This window comes from Mustela putorius, unplaced genomic scaffold (assembly GCF_011764305.1).
Source record: "Mustela putorius furo isolate JIRA1106 unplaced genomic scaffold, ASM1176430v1.1 tig00003942_pilon_pilon_pilon, whole genome shotgun sequence".
NCBI lineage: Eukaryota > Metazoa > Chordata > Mammalia > Carnivora > Mustelidae > Mustela > Mustela putorius.
Genome location: NW_025422087.1, coordinates 16250958 through 16271293, shown reverse-complemented (window position 1 = coordinate 16271293; position 20336 = coordinate 16250958). Strand labels below are relative to the sequence as shown.

At 37.8% G+C, this 20336-nt stretch overlaps 1 protein-coding gene and 1 pseudogene across 8 annotated transcripts in view; one reads left to right on the top strand and one right to left on the bottom strand.

Annotated features, from left to right (window-relative positions):
* The window catches only part of RABGAP1L (RAB GTPase activating protein 1 like), a 778147-nt gene that overhangs the window by 720693 nt on the left and 37118 nt on the right, over nucleotides 1-20336 (bottom strand). The window lies entirely within an intron of this gene.
* On the top strand, nucleotides 2657-3215 carry LOC101691620 (annotated as a pseudogene).

The window sequence follows — 20336 nt, the reverse complement described above, 5'->3', positions numbered from 1 at the left end:
AGGTCTTATATACAAAGGTGTTATAAACAAGATCTAAACCACATGTACCATGGATTTAGACATTTTAATCATTACAGCACAAACATGTAAATATTAAAGAAAGGTAGCATATATTTGTCAAGAACTACTCAATCATTTTATAGTCTCCAACTATTAGAACAGCGGTTCTGAAGGACAGGTAAAGGAATCCCAAATATCATGGATAGAAAAGGGATAAAGGACTAGTCATAATAAGACTCGGGGTTGTGATAAAAGTTCCAAGTTGGTTGTGAATATATATATTCAACCATTTTAAATATGCCCATCCTGAAGGACTTACACTACAGAATCTCCTTATCTAATTTAATTTACACAGTATTCATTCAACTAACAACTATTAAGTGACAGGCATTATGGCAAACAATGAAAATGCATTCAAATCAAATGGGATTCTCTGCTCTCCAGAAAAGATGCCAACCACATGCCCAGAACTCCAAGAATATCTATATAGACCACAACAGATTTTTTAAAAAATAAGACAGCAGTACTGTGTTATGCTTAAGAAACAGGTAATAAAGCAGTATGGCAATGATAGGGTTATTTATGTACATAAGAGGAGTGAATAACCCTAATTAAGAAGTGAACAAATTCCGTGGTTTTCAAAAGTACATTAAGTGGATGGGCACCTAGATGGTTCAGGTAGTCAAGCATCTGACTCTTGATCTCAGGGTTGTGAGATGGCGCCCACATCAGGGTACCACACTGGGCATGGAGTCTGCTTAGAATTCTCTCTCTCCCTCTGCCCCACCCCCTTCTCTGAAAAAAAAAAAAAGGCGGGGGTGTGGGGGGGAAGGAATACATTAAATGGAACACTGAAGGATTATTTCACCAAGAGAGATCTAAACACATCTCCCACTACCTCCCATGGGTGAGATGGGGTACTGTCTGAGTTTGGGACTAAACCTACTACTAAACCTAATACAAGAGTTCAAACTCTAATAAATATTGACAATGGGGGCCATTAAAGCCTGACTGTTAAACTCTCAACCATTAGAATCAGGTACAGACACAACTGGGTTTAATCCTGCTTCCACCATTTATAAACTTAATGACCTTAGGTAAGTAAATCTCTCTAAACTTCAATTTCATTGAATTTAAAACAGAAAAAAATAATCTACCTAAGAGTTGTTGGGAAAAATTAAATAATGTTATGTAAGTAAAAGCACTTAGCATACTGCCTGGCACTTAAAAACACTTAATACATATTAGTGATTATCATTTATTGTTCTTTTCTTCAATACTATGAACCCTGGCTCAGATATTACAGGGGCATTACCAGTATCACCTACCTTCAACTTATTTAAAGATTTAGTTTGATCCACAGCCATCTCTGATAATACATCTCAAACTCGGGATACCTGGGTGGCTCAGTTGGTTAAGTACCCAACTCTTGATTTCAGCTCAAGTCATGATCTCTGTGTCGTGGGACTGAGCCCTACTACACCAAGCTCTGTGCTCACTGTAGAGTCTGTTTGTCCCTCTCCTGCTGCTCCTCCCCCGCCAATTTTTTTTTTCTCTCTCTCTCCCTCTCTCTCTCTCTCAAATAAATGCACAAATAAGATCTTTAAATAACAATAATACATCTCAAATTCTATCTTACACTATGACCAATTCTGGGCTAGCTGAGATCTTCCACCATAAAAATGAAGAAGAAAAAAACTTCACATTCAAAAAGATTCAATACAGATTATGGGTACTTGACCGAATAAAAAAAGCAAACTTCTTTTTAAATAGATTTACTATAAGATACAGGAAAACGTGTTTACAAAATTTCTAGTTGATGTTCTCAGGACATTCAAGAGAGAATTATATACATTAAACTAGAGCACAAAGTTATGGAGGAAGATTAGGAAAAACTGTAGAGACAAAATAACATGATTTCCAAAGGCAAAACCACAACAGATCTGGATTAGATACTTCAGCAGAACATATAAAAAAAGAAATGTTAAAAACTTAAAACTTATCCCAGGATGGATAAAAGAATTAAGAAATATAAATCCTGAGTAAGAGAAATAGGAAATCAGATCCAAAAGAGATAAACTTTTAAAAAATAATAATTCCCAAGGAAAGAAAAAAATAAAACTAAAGTGAGAACTGTAATATTGAAGCCTATAATAAAAATAATTCTCAGGGCACCTGGGAGGCTCAGTGGGTTAAAGCCTCTGCCTTTGGCTCAGGTCATGATCCCAGAGTCCTGGGATCAACCCTCTCATCGGGCTCTCTGCTCCAGCTGGGAGCCTGCTTCCCTTCCTGTCTCTCTGTTTGCCTCTCTGCCTACTTGTGATCTCTGTCAAATAAATAAATAAAATCTTTTTAAAAAACAATAATAATAATTCTCAAATTATACCAGGGGCAATTCTTAGCACTTTACATAAACTCTTTTAATTCTACCCTCAAATAAGTGTATTATTATCTCCATTTTATAGATAGAGTAAACTAAGGAACAAAATGCTAAGAACCTTGCCCAAAGTCGCTAGTATCATGGCACAAATTAGAAAACAAGCAATCTGGCTCCTCACTATACAACGCCTCTGGAAGAAATATTAGTGGCTCCTAATAGTGGCTCCTATGGAGCCCTGTGCACTCCTTCACAGCTCCTCCCAACCTCAACTTTGCCATGGCTTCCACTGGTCTACAAATCCTGAAGATCATCCTAATGCTGCTTGGCTGGGTGAATGCTCTGCTTTCCTGTGCCCTGGCCCTATGGAAAGTGACTGCCTTCATCAGCAACATCACTATGGCAGCCCAGGTGGTGTGGGAGGAGCTGCAGATGTCCTGCATGGTGCAGAGCACAGGTCAGATGCAGTGCATGGTATACGCCCCACTGCTCGTGCTGCCCCAGGACCAGCAGACTGCTCGTGATCATCCTCCTGTTGGCTCTGCTTGGTCTGTTGGTTACGTGGAAGACAAGGACTCCAAGGGCCATTTGGTGATTTTCTCTGAGATCATCTTTATCATCTCAGGGATCCTGCCCAGATCCCCATCTGTTGCCAGCCCACACAACCATGTAGGACTTCTACAACCCCCAGGTGGCCAAGGCCCAAAAGTGGGAGGTGGGGCCTTCTACCTGGGCTGGGCAGCCTCTGGCCCTGCGTTGCTCAGCTGAAAGGGAGCTGCTATGCTACACCTGCCCAGCAGGCTGGGGTATCCCAGGGCTAGAATATGATATGGTCTGACACTTGCAATCCGCCACATATGTCATCTCTCAGAGTCCCTCCGAGTACCCCACTAAGAATTATATCTAATTCTGGTAGAGTACTGGGGACTCCCTTGACAAAGAAGCCTAATCCCCTGAGCTGAAGACATTGAAACAGTGATTCAGATAGCTTTGGGGCCATTTTCATCTTTTTTATTTTTCCTTTTTGGGGGAAAGGATTTTTTAAAATTTATTTGATAACCTAACCAAGGAATTCAGACTCTCTTCTGGGCTCTGCTGCTGGTATCTCTCACCTTTACACGATGGAGTCAGGGTGGTGATGCTTCAATTTCTGGATCTTTTTCCACCCTGGACATCCCCATCTTGGAGGCTCACCTAGAAGGTTGCCTGATGTTCAGTCTGTCCTCAAGAGTCCCTCCTTACCAGTCAAAACCTATGGAATGCCCAGGGGCTCTTGAGCCTCATAACACCTTGAGAAGCAAGTGGAAAGTTACCAAAAAACACCCACCCCCAAATCATCTGACCTCTGGCTCTTCTGAGTCACATCACAGCTCTGCTATCCACCCCTGACCCTCTCACCTTCAGGCCCTGCAAACTACTGTCATGCCTTCGCGCGCGCGCGCGCACACACACACACACACACACACACACACCAGTTTTTGCTAAATAAAGTGTGCCCTGTCTTGTTAAAAATTTGTATCATCTTCTTTATCACTTGGATGAAGAATTAAGAACCATAATCTACTGATACTTACAACAGGAGATGAGAAATAAGGCAACAGTAAAAAAGCATAAAATTTCAAGGACATAAAGTAGAGGATGATAAAAGGAAAATCAAAAGGCTTGTCACATTAAAGTGAAAAGATTCAACACTATACTAATTATAATGAAAAAAGACATCAAGGGGTGCCTGGGTGGCTCAGTGGGTTAAGCCTCTGCCTTCGGCTCAGGTCCTGGGATTGAGCCCCGCATTGGGCTCTCTGCTCAGCAGGGAGCCTGCTTCTCCCCCCACCTGCCTCTCTGCCTACTTGTGATCTCTCTCCCTGTCAAATAAATAATAAATATAAAGAAAGAAAGAAATAGAAAAAAGACATCAACAAACATAAGTAAAAAACCTAAATCTCTTTAAGTAGAAGAATACAAAAATAAAATTAGACTTCAGTTTCCAGTGCCCCATATTAAACAGCTTAGAAATCACCATTTCATCCTAATGACAAGTAAAAACTACACAAACTGAAAAATCAACAACTCTTCTTAGCTCCAAAAGAGAGGCGAGGTGACAAGGCAAACTGCTGCTCCCCAAACTGAACAGACTGATAGGTAAGTCCAAAGAATCATAAGCCCCTGGAGCAGAAACATCCATGGCAACCAGTGCTGGAGTAGAAAAACTTGAACTATAATTGAAGCTCAGTGTGGGCAAGTCAGAAACTTGCATGGAATATCTTTCATCACTTCACTTTCAGTGGTTTTTGTCCTTATATCTGAAGTGAGTCTTTTGTAGGTAGCATGTAAATGGGTTTCCTTTTTTATCCATTCAGCCACTCTATGTTATTATTAGAAAATTTAGTCCATTTACATTTAAAGTAATTACTGATGGGCATGTACTTCCGGCAATTTTATTATTTTCTGGCTGCTTTGTAGGTTCTCTCTGTTTTCTTCTTCTCTTGCTCTCTTCCCTTGTGGTTTGATGAGGTTGTTTTTAGTGGTATGCTTAGACTCCTTTCTCATTATCTTTTGTGTATCCACCATACCATCTTTGCTTTGTGGTTACCATGAGGCTTATACATAACAATCTGTAACAGTCTATTTTAAGTTGATAAAAACCTAAGTTTGAATGCATTCTAAAACTCTCTATTTTACTCTCCCCTGCTATACCTTTTATGTTTTTGGTGTCCCCTTTTATATCTTATCTTGTATTTTTAACTAATATTGTCATTATAGCTATTTTTACTATTTTTCTCTTTTAACTTTCATTCTAGTTTGGTAAGTAACTGATTGACTACCTTTACTACATATTTACATTTACCAGTGAGATTTATATTTTCATATGCTTTCTTGTTACAACCTAGGGTCCTTCCTTGTCAGCTTAAAGAAGTTCCTTTAAAAAGCTTCTTTATAAAGCTGGCTTAGTATGATGAACTTCATTACTTATGCCTGTCTGGAAAATTCTTGATCTCTCCTTCAATTCTGAATAACACTGCAGGGTTAAGTTGCTTTCTTTCAGCACTTTGAACATATCATGTCACTTTCTTCTAGCCTGCAAAGTTTCTGCTAAAAAATCTGATAACCTTATGGGAGTTCCTTTGTATGTAATATGTTGTTTTCCTCTTGCTACTTTTAAGAGTCTCTCTTTGTCTTTAACTTTTGACATTTTAAATTATAATGTGTCTTAGCATGAGTTCATCTTTTCTGGAACTCTCTGGGCTTCCTGGATCTAAATGTCCATTTCCTCCTCTAGGTTAGGAAAGTTTTCAGCCACCATTTCTTCAAGTAAGTTTTTTGCCCTTTCTCTCTCTCCCTTCTCCTTCTGGGACCCCTAAAATATAAATATTAGTCCACTTGATGTTGCCTCGTAGGTCCCTCAAAAGCTAGTTTCACTTTTTCATTCTTTTTTCATTTTGCTGCTCTGATTAAATGAGCTCCACTGCCCTAAATTTGATTTCAATGATCCTTTCTCCTGCTTCATCTAGTCTGCTGTTGAACCCCCCGTTATATTTTTCAGAACAGTTATTGTGTTCTTCATCTCTGACTTCTTTTGGTGCTTCTTTATACTGTTTAACTCTTTGTTGAATTTCTTACTGTTCATACACTTCTCCCAAGTTCAGTGAGCATCTTTATGTGATCATTACTTTGAACACTTCAGCATGTAAATTGCTTATCTCCATTTCATTAACATATTTTTCTGAGATTTTATCTTGTTCTTTCATTTGGAACATATTCCTCTTTTTCCTCATTTTGTTTGACTGTCTGTGTTCATGCTTATCCATTTTGGTTTTTTTTAGCTTATAAAATTTTTTTTAATTTTTTTCAGTGTTCCAAAATTCATTGTTTATGCACCACATCCAGTGCTCCATGCAATACATGCCCTCCATAATACCCACCACCAGGCTCACCCAACACCCCACCCACCTACCCTCCAAAACCCTGTTTCTTTCTCAGAATCCACAGTCTCTCATCGTTTGTCTCCCACTCCAATTCTTTTTTTTTTTTTTTTTTTTTTAAGATTTCATTTATTTGACAGAGAGAGAGAGAGGTCACAAGTAGGCAGAGAGGCAGGCAGAGAGAGAGAGGGGAGGAAGCAGGCTCCCTGCAGAGCAGACTGCCTGATGAGGGGCTCGATCCCAGGACTCTGGGATCATGACCTGAGCTGAAGGCAGAGGCTTTATCCCGCTGAGCCACCCAGGCACCCCTCCCCCTCCAATTCTTGAAGGAATGGTCTCGCTTAGGAAATGAACCTTACCATTCAACTAAACTATAGTTTTTGGTTGTCTCTTGAAACTTTGTGATTGTCCAAGCAGCCTATTTTATTTTTAATAGGTGCTAATTGTTGACGATGTGCCAAGACCTGTGTCCAAAACTGGACATGGTTGGGGGGGGGGGGGGCGGTGTCCTTAGTCAGCACCTAATTCAGGCTGATTGGAAGCCAGACCCTCAGGTAGCAGCTTTTAAAGTATACAAATATACAGTCTTGTGAAACCCCAAGCTTAGTCCTGTTGGCTACCAGACCAGGCAGTCTGGAGGTGTCCTCTGGCAACAGCTGCAAAACTTGGTAGGTAAAACTGATTCAACATTCAAAAATCAATTAATGGAATCCATCGCATCAACAAACTACAAAAAAAAAAAAAAAGGTGCATGATTATATCAATAGATGGAGAAAAACATTTCACAAAATCTAACACTAATTCATGATTAAAAACTCTCCATACACTGGAATGAAGGGCTGTCCTCAACCTTGATAAAGAATATGTTCAGAGATGACATGACTGTCTATGTAGAAAATCTGAAAGAAATTACCAAAAAAACTACCAGAAGTAATAAGCAATTACAGCAAAGTGATACACTATAGGGTTAACATACAAAAATCAATTGCTTTCCTATGTACCAGCAATGAACCTATAAATTTGAAATTAAAAATACAATACCATTTACAATAACACCCCCAAAATTATATACTTCGGTATACATATAAAATATTATGGGGTGCCTGGGTACTTCGATTGGTTGGGTGACTGCCTTCGTCTCAGGTAATGATACGAGGTTCCAGGATCGAGCCCCACATCGGGCTCTCTGCTCCTCAGGGAGCCTGCTTCTCCCTCTCCTTCTGCCTACCGTTCCCTGCTTGTGCTCTTTATCTCTGTCAAATATATAAATAAATAAATAAAAATTAAGAATTATGTACAAGATGTATGAGGAAAAACTAGGAAACTCTGATGAATGATACCAAAGAAGAACTTAAGAAACGGGGAGATATTCCATGTTCGTGTATAAGAAGACCCGATCCTGCTAAGATGCCAGTTCTTCCCAACTTGATGTACAGATCTGAGGCAATCCTAATTTAAATCCCAGATATTTGCTCTGTGGATATCAACAAACTAATCCTGAAGTTTAGAGAGAGAGGCAAAAGACCCAGAATAACCAATACAATATTGAAGAACAAAATTTGAGGACTGACAGTACCTGATTTACTGCAAAGATACAGTATTCAAGATAGTATGTTATTGGCAAAAGAATAAATAGATCAGTGGAACAAAACAGAGCCCAGAAATAGACTCACATATACAGTCAAGTAATCTCTGACAAAAGAGCAAAAGCAACACAATGGAGAAAAGATAGCCTTTTTAACAAATGGTACAAAAACACTGGACATCCATATCCAAATAAAATGAATCCACAGACATTATCCCCTTCACAGAAACTAACTCAAAATGGACCACAGACCTAAATGTAAAATCAAAACTATAAAACTCATAGAAGATAACACAGGAGCAAATCTAGATGACCTTGATGATGACTTTTTAGAGATACAACACCAGAGGCATGATCCATAACAGAAACTGATAAATTTGACATCATTAAAATTAAAATTTTCCACTCTGCAAAAGATACTGCTAAAAGAATGAAAAGATAAGCCACAAACTGGGAGGCAATATTTGAAAAAGCCATATCCGACAACAGACAGTTATCCAAAATATACAACAATTCTCAAAACTCAAGAAAAATAACCTGATTTTTAAAATGGAAAAAAGACCTTAACAGACATCTTATCAAAGAAGATATATACATGGCAGATAAGCATATGAAAATGAAGCATATGAAATAAAATGAAGCTCCACACATGTCATCAGGGAAATGCAAATTAAAACAATGAAATACCACTACACACCTACCAGAGGAGCTAAAATCCAGAACACTGACAAGACCAGATGCTGGCAAGAATGTGGAAAAACAGGAATTCTCATTCATTACTGGGGGGAATAAAAAATAGGACAGCTACTATGGCAAACATTTGGTGGTTTCTTACAAAATTAAACATACTCTCACCGTATCATATACTAATTGGGTTCCTTGGTATTTACTAAAAGGAGCTGAAAGCTAATGCCCACACAAAATTTCACACAAGGATGTTTAAAGAAGCTTTACTGATAATTACCAAACCTTGGAAGCAACAAAGATGCCCTCCAGAAGATGAATGGATAAACCATGGTACATCCAGACAATGGTACACTATTAAGAGCTAAAAAGAAATAAGCTATCATGTCACGAAAAGACATAAAGGAAACTTAAATGCATATTTCTTGAAGAAAGAAGCCAGTCTAAAATAGCTATACACTGCATGATTCCAACAATATAACATTCTAGACAAAAAATTATGTAGACAGTAAAAAGATAAATGGTTGCCAAGGGCTGCAGGGGGTGGGGGAGATGAAAAGCAGACCACTGAGGACTTTTAGGACAGTGAAACCACTCTATGATACTAAAATGGTTGATACATGTCATTATATATTTGTCCAAACTCACAGAATATGTAACACCAGAATGAACCCTAATGTAAACTATGGACTTTGAATGGTAATCGTGGCAATGCGAATTCATCAATTTTAACAAATGTACCACCCTTTGAGCCATGTTGATAAGGGGGAGGCTATGCATGTGTGGGGGCAGAGGGTATACACAAAAATCTGGGTCTTCTGCTCAATTTTGCTGTGAACGTAAAAATGCTCTAAAACACAAAGTTTATTTTTAAAAATAAAATAAAATAAAGTTGTAAGTCAGATACATCCTCCCCATTAGCAGGACAAGCTCCTCTGGCCTTCAAGCCCCACCGAAGTATTGCAGCAATTGCCAGAAAGCTTGAATTGCTCTTTCTTCTTTTTTAAAACAATTCAGTAGGTTTTACTATATTCACAAAGCTGTACAACCATCACCACAATCTAACTGCAGAGCATTTTTATCACCCCAAAAAGAAACTTTGTACTCACATGCAGTCACTCCCCCAATTCTATCCCCCCAGCAAACTCTGTTATCAGTCCCTTCTCAGCCACTCCTGACTATTTAAGAAACTCTGTCTAGGGGTGTCTGACTCTTGATCTCAGCTCAGGTCTTTATCTCACAGTTGTGAGTTCAGGCCCCTCACTGGCCTCCACACTGGGCATGGAGATTACTTTAAAAAAAAAAAAAAAAAAAAAAAAAGACTGTCTAGTGCATGCCTGCCCTCCAGGTGCCAAGTAAGTGATGATAATCTCAGCAATTTTCCCAGGGAGCAGTACAGAACAAACAGGTCAATTTCCTAGAATCAGTCCCTGAGATGTATAATCCTACTGAAAGGCTCAGGCTTTAGACTTAATTGAAGCCTGTTCCTGCAGATTTACTCACCACCATCACCATTACTACCAGGGAGAACACAACAGACTACCAATTAAATTCTCATTCTGAGTTTAATTTAATAGGTACCAAAGCCAAGCTAGTCAGTATTGATCACAAGCCAGATACCGAGAACAACTGGTTTTGAATCATAACTTCTATCCTAACCAGTTTTAATGGCCTTGGGCAAAGAACTTAATCTCCCTAAGTCTTAATATTTTTTTCAGATATAAAATAGGGAGGATAACTGTAAATATCACATAGATCTACTATAAATATAAAATGAGTTATCGTAAGTAATGTGCTTAAAACAACACAAAGAAGTAGTTAATGAATGCTACTTGTTATTGGTATCTATATCATTTACCTATTAAGAGATTCGCATATGGGGTCAAAATATATCTACAAAAAAAAAAAAAAAAGACTACGGTTGAACCACATAAAATTGCCAATACGTGACTTTTTTTGACCTATAGAAATGATAATTTCATGTGGTTCAATCTAATAAATACTCCTAAAAGACATACCTAAAATAAAAGTACATGGAAAGTCAAAAAATAAAAGTATAGGGACACCTGGGTGGCTCAGTTGGTTAAGCAGCTGCCTTTGGCTCAGGTCATGATCCCAGCATCCTGGGATCGAGTCATACATCGGGCTCCTTGCTCAGCAGGGAGCCTGCTTCTCCCTCTGCCTCTGCCTGCCATTCTGTCTGCCTGTGCTCACTCTCTCTCCCTCTCTCTCTCTGACAAATAAATAAAATCTTAAAAAATAAATAAATAAATAAAAGTATAAATCATATCAGCAAATCAAAACAAAAGGAACAAAGATTGGTAGATTCAAAATCAGAGTGTAATTGAGGCTAAAAGCATTAAACAGGACAAATACAGTCTTTTATAGTGATAAGTAGTACAAGCCACAATGAAAATCTCTTAGTCAAAAGCCTCTATACACCAAATAGTATAATATCAAATAATAAAGCAAAAACTGTCCAAAATACAATGGAAGATTGATAGATACATAATTCAAGCAGAGGACAATTTAGCTGTGAACAAATCAAATGCCTAAGAAATGAGGATACAGATGTGGAGTTTAACTGGTATGGTTCATTAACAGATATGTATAGAAATACTGAATTTATCATCTGGTCAAAAATAAAGGTTCATTTTCAAAACAAAGTATATCCTAGACACCACCAAAAAAAAAAAAAAAAATTAGAATAGAGATTGCTCAGGATATTTCTCTGACAAAAATACAATAAAACTAAATATCAATTAGAGTTTATATCAAATAGAGGGAATCCTATTTGCTCATTAATTGACAAACATTCCTCAATCTTGACCAGAACCTATGATCTGTTGGGGGCACTGCTGCTTCCACAGCACCTAAAAGAATGTTTGACACATGGTAAACACTATGTAAATATGTACTGAATGAATGAAATTAAAGAGCACTAAATACTCAGGACAATAAAGACATTAAAGCTACAATCACAAACTCTTTAAAATGTAAAAATGAGAACACTACATATCAAAATACTTCTGGTTTTGTTCCAAAATACCTTTATAGTAATATTATTGTATAAACTGTCATAATCTGAAAGCTAAACTGAAAAACTTATTAAAACTTACTAGTAAGAGTTCAGAAAAATTACAGAGTTCTTTGGACACATTAAGTACACAAAAGAGTGCTAGTCATTATTATTACAAATGTTTCTCTACTTCCACACATTTGATAGTTTTTGTACTTTGTATAATGACACTCTCTGCCTAACTTCCTTATGGCAAAACAGTAATTCATATCCACAGGGCACAGATTATTTCCTGCTTTTCTATGGTAATACCATCAACCCAGAGGAAAAAGGCCAGATCTTCTCTGCAGCACTGCCCATCAAGTAAAATGCCTATCTTCACCACTACAATGGACAGTTGAGAGATCCCATCCAAAAGCTTCCTGGCCAACAATACAGTTAAGAAAGTGACTGGGCCTCACTTCCCCAGGAAATCCCTAGAAAGAATCTCAAGACAGCTACAGGATTTATCTCATTATAAAATGAGTATCTATTATCTAGAGTTTTCACATTTTCTTAGTTACCTATAAATAGAATACACCTTCCCCCCACACACATAAATCAACGAAATTATTGTTCTTTGAACATTTCCTGAAATACAGACTCTATGAAAATAGGAAATAATCAGTAGTATTGTCTTTATTTTTAAGCAAGCCTACCAGACATAAAATACACAAATTCAATAGCCTTCTTTTAGACCAGCAGTATCTCATTATACCTAAAAGAAGGTGAGAGGAACCCACTCAGATAATAAAATAAGAATAAATTTCTTATAGAGAACTTATAAAAAAAATACTAATAAATTCTACTAAAGTACTTAAAAACTCTAATAATCAGAGATACACATAATTTTCCAGGATAACAGAATTTAGAAAACAGACCATTATATAACTACATATTGTAAAGAGTCCAGTTGATTTACAAGTACAATCGAATTCAATTACCAAAATTTTTAAAAAGTTCTTGGGGAGAGTGTCTGGCTAGCTCAGTCAGTAGAGCATACAACTCTTGATCTCAGGGTCATGAGTTCAAGCCCCACATTCGGTGTAGACATTACTTAAAAGGTAAAAAAAAGTTCTTGTGAAACCTGACACGATAATCTAACCTTTAGTTAGGATAGTGGTTAAGGGCATGAGCTCTACAGTCAGACTGCCTGGGTTTGAATCCTAGTTCCTGAGCTTAACCTGATCTTAAACTAAGTTTTCAACCTATCTGTACCTCAATATTTTCATCTGTAAAATTGTGATATAACACCAACATCACTGGCTTGTTACGAGGACAGAAGGCTTGTTACAAGGACTGAATATGCTAATACGTGTAAAAAACAAACAAACAAAAAAACTTCGATCTTTACATACTCAGTACCTATAAAGCAGTATCAACATATCAACATCTAGAAGAAAACATGTGGGAAAACAATCAAGAAAATGTGGGGGAAAAGGAAAGAAGGCATATTACCAGAGACAAGACAGATTAATTGAAATTATGTAAGAGTGGTATAAGAAATCAGAGGCAAATCAGAAAAAAAAATAGAAAATTCAAGAGACTACCAGCTAAAATTTTGGTATACAATAAGAGTGGCATGTTACAAGCATTAGTGAAAGGACAAGTTCATTCAAAATGTTACTGTAAGGAGGGAATATTCAATAAAAGTTGATGGGACAGGGCACCTGGATGGCTCAGTCAGGCTTCTGCCTTCAGCTCAGGTCATGATCCCAGGGATCCTGGGATTGAGCCCCAGATCCAAGCTCGCCACTCAGCAGGGAGTCTGCTTCTCCCTCTACCTCTGCCCCTTGTTTATGCACTCAAGAGCGCACACTCTCTCTTTTTCAAATAAATAAAATCTTAAAGAAAAAAAAAGTGATAAGAAAACTGGCTATTAGGGAAAAAATTATATGTGATACCTGCCAGAAACCAAACTCCAAACAAATGTCAAATAAATTTTGGCTCTTTGTTAAATGACTAGGGAAAAAACTATGAATATTTCTGATTATCAGGGTAGGGAAGAAATAAGCATAATCCAAAAGAAAAAATCATAAAGAAAAGGACTGATAACTTTATAAAAATTTAAGACTTCTGCATATCAAATAATATGAGCAACATTTAAAGGCAAAAGTTTGAAACATGACAAAATGGTACTATCCTAAATACGTAACAAGTTGTGGGGGGGGGTGGACACTCTGATAAAAAATGAAATAAAGGACATAAAAGACAATGACCAACAACCATATTATGTTTTCTAGCATCCATTCTATCTCTCAGCTGTGCAGCAGCCCCAGAGGTAGGTATCCCTACCTAGCCTCTGGAGGTAGGGATAACGATGCAAGAGGAGAGAGGGCATGTCTCTAACTAAACTCCAAGCCCATTAACTTAATACCTCTTACTGAAACACTGTTCCAAGAGGAGGACTAAGTCTTAAGCCAATTAACGTGGCATTTTCCTAAGAACAGTACAAGAAAGAATATAAGAACTAAACTGTCTCATCAGATTAAACCCACAAGATAATGTAGTAGAGAGGAAAGAGAGGCTGTCCTCCCTCTAGACAGTATGGCATATAGACAGGAGTCCTATAAGAGATGGCACGTGTCAGATTCAGGGTGAAGAACAGAAGAAAGACAAGAAGGGGGGGAAGGGAGAAAGGGAAGAAGGGAGGAAAGAAGTGGGAGGAAGGGTTTTCACTTCACGAGAAGTTAAAGAACCCAAAGAGACATGCTTTGCAGCTAATGAGAACTGCATTTTAGTCTGAGTCAAAAATAACAATAAACTGGATTACCACCTATCCTGTTTTCCAGAGAATCTACTATTAAGACTTAAGACAAAGAAGACAATGGTAAGTTCTGTAAGTCCTGCTGACATCTATCTACTTGTATATAAAAACAAAGACCTATTTTCAATGACAAGGAAAGTAAATGTGTTAGAAAATTATAATGCCCTATACAAATCTTTCAGGTGTAAAGGTAAAGCTTCCCTAAGAATAAAGGTAATTATTTAAGAGAACCACAGCAGTTTATAGAGTGCTTGCAATGACAGTATCATGAGTTGCTAAGGAAAAACATCTTTAGTTGATCTATAAAAAATAACTTCTATATTAGTCATGCAAGAGGAAGGAGTGAATAATTAAGTCATCAAATAACTGCTCCACTGTTGAACAACTGTTCTTCAGCCTATGGCAAAGTCACCCAAAATGATATTATTTTCTATCCTCTCTTATTCTGAAATAGAATAAAAATGGAATTAATGTAGAAATAGATGTTTGAGAACTTCCTGAAACTGGTTAAACAATTTTCCCTCCAGAGAGGATCCAGCTGGGGTGCCTGGCTGGCTCAGTTGGAAAAGCATGCCACACAGGGTGTAGAGACTACTTAAAAAAAAAATAATAGGGACGCCTGGGTGGCTCAGTTGGTTAAGCAGCTGCCTTCGGCTCAGGTCATGATCCCAGCGTCCTGGGTTCGAGTCCCACATCAGGCTCCTTGCTCCGCAGGGAGCCTGCTTCTCCCTCTGACTCTGCCTTCCACGCTGTCTGCCTGTGCTCGTGTTTGCTCACTCTCTGACAAATAAATAAATAAAATCTTTTAAAAAATAATAATAATAATAATAATAATAAATTAGAAAATAAAAACTTAATAAAAAAGAGAAGATCCAGCTGTTAAAATTTACGAAGCACCACTGACTAATGTGAAAAACTTGGATGCTCAACCAACCACTCTAAATTGAGACTACTGATCTCCAAATAACAAACTCCAAAAGACTTAACAAAAAGTCAAAGATAAGCCCAAAGGAAAAAATAGAAGGTTTCCTTAAAGCAGAAAAGGAAATCAGAGTAAGTTTGTCTAAATACGGTAAAAGATATGTATACTCTACCTGGAATTAGTAGTATGCAACTAGTGAACATCTAAAACCAACTAACTGTACACTTTAAAATGGTATATGAGGGGCGCCTGGGTGGCTCAGTAAGTTAAGTATCTGCCTTTGGCTAAGGTTGTGATCCCAAAGCCCTGGGATCAAGTCCCATGTCTGGGATCAAGTCCCATGTGGGGCTCCCTCCTCAGTGGGGAGCCTGGATCTCCCTCTGCCTGCCACTCCCACTGCTTAAGTTCTATCTGACAAATAAATAAAATCTTTAAAAAGAATAAAAATAAAATGGTATGTAAATTGTGTCTCAAAAAAAATCCATATAACTGACATTTACATGCAAAAACCTTCCAAAAAGCTAAGGAAAAATACATGTAAAATGACTGTTACTCATCATTAGTTTTATGTTTACCAAGAAATCTATTATGAGGCTACCATTTCTGTATGTTCCAAGATTTCTTCTTTCAAATAAAGGGAGGAAGAGGACATAGGTACAAATTTTGTCATCCTCACCAGCCATGAGATTTAAGTATCTGAATGAACATGCAGACCCTTTGGTAACATTCTCCATAAACAGTCTGCAAACTTTTGACAGCCTGCTGTAGTTTCAGTTCAGAGTGGGTGATCACCTGGCTTTTTCACTGGTGCTCAGTAAATTCTATTAGCTGGATCCTCTTGTGGGAAAACTGATAGTGCTTTTACAGACCTAGTCTGGAGGGGAGCTGCCTGATACCACTGACAGCTTTGTTCATACAATAAAGAATGTGACAATAATCACCTGACACTTTTGACTAGGAACTCTGTTTTCTAGGCAAGACAAATTCTATGTTGTCTCCCCCAAATAGACAGATGACTATCACTTCTCTATAAAGCCTCTACATCCTAGAAACAACCCTGTATGAGCAGGAATTCTCTTTTCCAGGAAACACAGGATAAAGAGCATCCAGGGGAAGTGAGAATAGCATCTCTTAGTCTCAAACCCAAACAGATGTTGCTTTTGCCTTTGTTCTACAAAAATAAGTAAGAAAACACAAAAAAGGTTGGGAGAAGGGGGTGGGATTATGGACACTGGGGAGGCTATGTGCTTTGGTGAGTGCTGTGAAGTGTGTAAACCTGGCGATTCACAGACCTGTACCCCTGGGGATAAAAATGTATGTTTATAAAAAATAGAAAATTAAAAAAAAATAAAACTTCCTAATAACAGCTTAATATTTACTTGTTTATAGAATTTTACATGAAATGCAAATTAATGTATATTAGAATATACTTTTTTGTGTTTTCTTTTTTTTTAAATTTTTTATTTAATTTTTTATTTTTTATAAACATACATTTTTATCCCCAGGGGTACAGGTCTGTGAATCGCCAGGTTTACACACTTCACAGCACTCACCAAAGCACATACCCTCCCCAATGTCCATAACCCCACCCCCCTTCTGCCAACCGCCCTCCCCCCAGCAACCCTCACTTTGTTTTGTGAGATTAAGAGTCACTTATGGTTTGTCTCCCTCCCAATCCCATCTTGCTTCATTTATTCTCCTACCCACTTAAGCACCCATGTTGCATCACCATTTCCTCATATCAGGGAGATCATAAGATAGTTGTCTTTCTCTGCTTCACTTATTTCACTAAGCATGATACGCTCTAGTTCCATCCACATTGTCGCAAATGGCAAGATTTCATTTCTTTTGATGGCTGCATAGTATTCCATTGTATATATATACCACATCTTCTTGATCCACTCATCTGTTGATGGACATCTAGGTTCTTTCCATAGTTTGGCTATTGTGGACATTGCTGCTATAAACATTTGGGTGCACGTGCCCCTTCGGATCACTACGTTTGTATCTTTAGGGTAAATACCCAGTAGTGCAATTGCTGGGTCATAGGGCAGTTCTATTTTCAACATTTTGAGGAACCTCCATGCTGTTTTCCAGAGTGGTTGCACCAGCTTGCATTCCCACCAACAGTGTAGGAGGGTTCCACTTTCTCCACATCCTCGCCACCATCTGTCATTTCCTGACTTATTGATTTTAGCCATTCTGACTGGTGTGAGGTGATATCTCATTGTGGTTTTGATTTGGATTTCCCTGATGCCAAAAGATATGGAGCACTTTTTCATGTGTCTGTTGGTCATCTGGATGTCTTCTTTGCAGAAATGTCTGTTCATGTCCTCTGTCCATTTCTTGATTGGATTATTTGTTCTTTGGGTGTTGAGTTTGCTAAGATCTTTATAGATTTTGGACACTAGTCCTTTATCTGATATGTCATTTGCAAATATCTTCTCCCATTCTGTCAGTTGTATTTTGATTTTGTTAACTGTTTCCTTTGCTGTGCAAAAGCTTTTGATCTTGATGAAATCCCAATAGTTCATTTTTGTCCTTGCTTCCCTTGCCTTTGGCGATGTTCCTAGGAAGATGTTGCTGTGGCTGAGGTCGAAGAGGTTGCTGCCTGTGTTCTCAAGGATTTTGATGGATTTGGATTCCTTTCTCACATTGAGGTCCTTCATCCATTTTGAGTCTATTTGTGTGTGTGGTGTAAGGAAATGGTCCAATTTCATTTTTATGCATGTGGCTGTCCAATTACCCAACACCATTTATTGAAGAGGCTGTCTTTTTTCCATTGGACATTCTTTCCTGCTTTGTCGAAGATTAGTTGACCATAGAGTTGAGGGTCTATTTCTGGGCTCTCTATTCTGTTCCATTGATCTATGTGTCTGTTTTTGTGCCAGTACCATGCTGTCTTGATGATGACAGCTTTGTAATAGAACTTGAAGTCTGGAATTGTGATGCCACCAACGTTGGCTTTCTTTTTCAATATCCCTTTGGCTATTCGAGGTCTTTTCTGGTTCCCTATAAATTTTAGAATTATTTGTTCCATTTCTTTGAAACAGATGGTTGGTACTTTGATAGGAATTGCATTAAATGTGTAGATTGCTTTAGGTAGCATAGACATTTTCACAATATTTATTCTTCCAATCCAGGAACATGGAACATTTTTCCATTTCTTTGTGTCTTCCTCAATTTCTTTCATGAGTACTTTATAGTTTTCTGAGTATAGATTCGTAGCTTCTTTGGTTAGGTTTATTCCTAGGTATCTTATGGTTTGGGGTGCAACTGTAAATGGGATGGACTCCTTAATTTCTCTTTCTTCTGTCTTGTTGTTGGTGTAGAGAAATGCAACTGATTTCTGTGCATTGATTTTATATCCTGACACTTTACTGAATTCCTGTACAAGTTCTAGCAGTTTTGGAGTGGAGTCTTTTGGGTTTTCCACATATAGTATCATATCATCTACAAAGAGTGATAATTTGACTTCTTCTTTGCTGATTTGGATGCCTTTAATTTCCTTTTGTTGTCTGACTGCTGAGGCTAGGACTTCTAGTACTATGTTGAATACCAGTGGTGATAATGGACATCCCTGCCGTGTTCCTGACCTTAGCAGAAAAGCTGTCAGTTTTTCTCCATTGAGAATGATATTTGCGGTGGGTTATTCATAGATGGCTTTGATGATATTGAGGTATGTGCCCTCTATCCCTACACTTTGAAGAGTTTTGATCAGGAAGGGATGCTGTACTTTGTCAAATGCTTTTTCAGCATCTATTGAGAGTATCATATGGTTCTTGTTCTTTCTTTTATGGATGTGTTGTATCACATTGACTGATTTGCGGATGTTGAACCAACCTTGCAGCCCTGGAATAAATCCCACTTGGTCGTGGTGAATAATCCTTTTAATGCACTGCTGAATCCTATTGCCTAGTATTTTGGTGAGAATTTTCGCATCTGTGTTCATCAAGGATATTGGTCTGTAGCTCTCTTTTTTGATGGGATCTTTGTCTGGTTTTGGGATCAAGGTGATGTTGGCGTCATAAAATGAGTTTGGAAGTTTTCCTTCCATTTCTATTTTTTGGAACACTTTCAGGAGAATAGGAATTAGTTCTTCTTTAAATGTTTGGTAGAATTCCCCCGGGAAGCCATCTAGCCCTGGGCTTTTGTTTGTTTGGAGATTTTTAATGACTGTTTCAGTCTCCTTACTGGTTATGGGTCTGTTCAGGCTTTCTATTTCTTCCTGGTTCAGTTGTGGTAGTATATATGTTTCTAGGAATGCATCCATTTCTTCCAGATTGTCAAATTTGTTGGCGTAGAGTTGCTCATAGTATGTTCTTATAATAGTTTGTATTTCTTTGGAGTTAGTTATGATCTCTCCTCTTTCATTCATGATTTTATTTATTTGGGTCCTTTCTCTTTTCTTTCTGATAAGTCTGTCTGGGGTTTATCAATTTTATTAATTCCTTCAAAGAACCACCTGCTAGTTTCGTTGATTTGTTCTATTGCTTTTTTGGTTTCTATTTCATTGATTTCTGCTCTGATCTTTATGATTTCTCTTCTCCTGCTGGGCTTAGAGTTTCTTTCTTGTTCTCCAGCTCCTTTAGGTGTAGGGTTAGGTTGTGTACCTGAGACCTTTCTTGTTTCTTGAGAAAGGCTCGTACTGCTATATATTTTCCTCTCAGGACTGCCTTTGTTGTGTCCCACAGATTTTGAACTGTTGTATTTTCATTATCATTTGTTTCCATGATTTTTTTCAATTCTTCTTTAATTTCCCAGTTGACCCATTCATTCTTTAGAAGGATGCTGTTTAGTCTCAATGTATTTGGGTTCTTTCCAAACTTCCTCTTGTCGTTGAGTTCTAGCTTCAGAGCATTGTGGTCTGAAAATATGCAGGGAATGATCCCAATCTTTTGATACCGGTTGAGTCCTGATTTAGGACTGAGGATGTGATCTATTCTGGAGAATGTTCCATGTGCACTAGAGAAGAATGTGTATTCTGTTGCTTTGGGATGAAATGTTCTGAATATATCTGTGA